Genomic DNA, 271 nt, shown 5'->3' with positions numbered 1-271 from the left:
TTAAAATTCGGTACATAGGTAGCTTTTTGCCTGGATAAGCTTATAGATTCCTGTTTTCCAATTTTCATGCAATTTCGAATATAAATAGCTTTAAGTAACGACCATATCAACGGGCGAATACGTCACTAAGCAAGATTTTTGTGCACCAATCAGAAACAACGGATACTGTCAAAATATAATTATAATATATAATATATCTCAACTAATATATATTTAGAAAGCCGTTTGTTAGTTTTCGCAAGGTTCGAGAGCGGCTGAACCGATTTTTTTT

The sequence above is a fragment of the Rhagoletis zephyria genome, unplaced genomic scaffold (assembly GCF_001687245.7).
Source record: "Rhagoletis zephyria isolate East Lansing unplaced genomic scaffold, Rhagoletis_zephyria_1.1 Rzeph_scaffold_00839, whole genome shotgun sequence".
Lineage (NCBI taxonomy): Eukaryota > Metazoa > Arthropoda > Insecta > Diptera > Tephritidae > Rhagoletis > Rhagoletis zephyria.
This window is presented reverse-complemented; position numbering follows the sequence as displayed.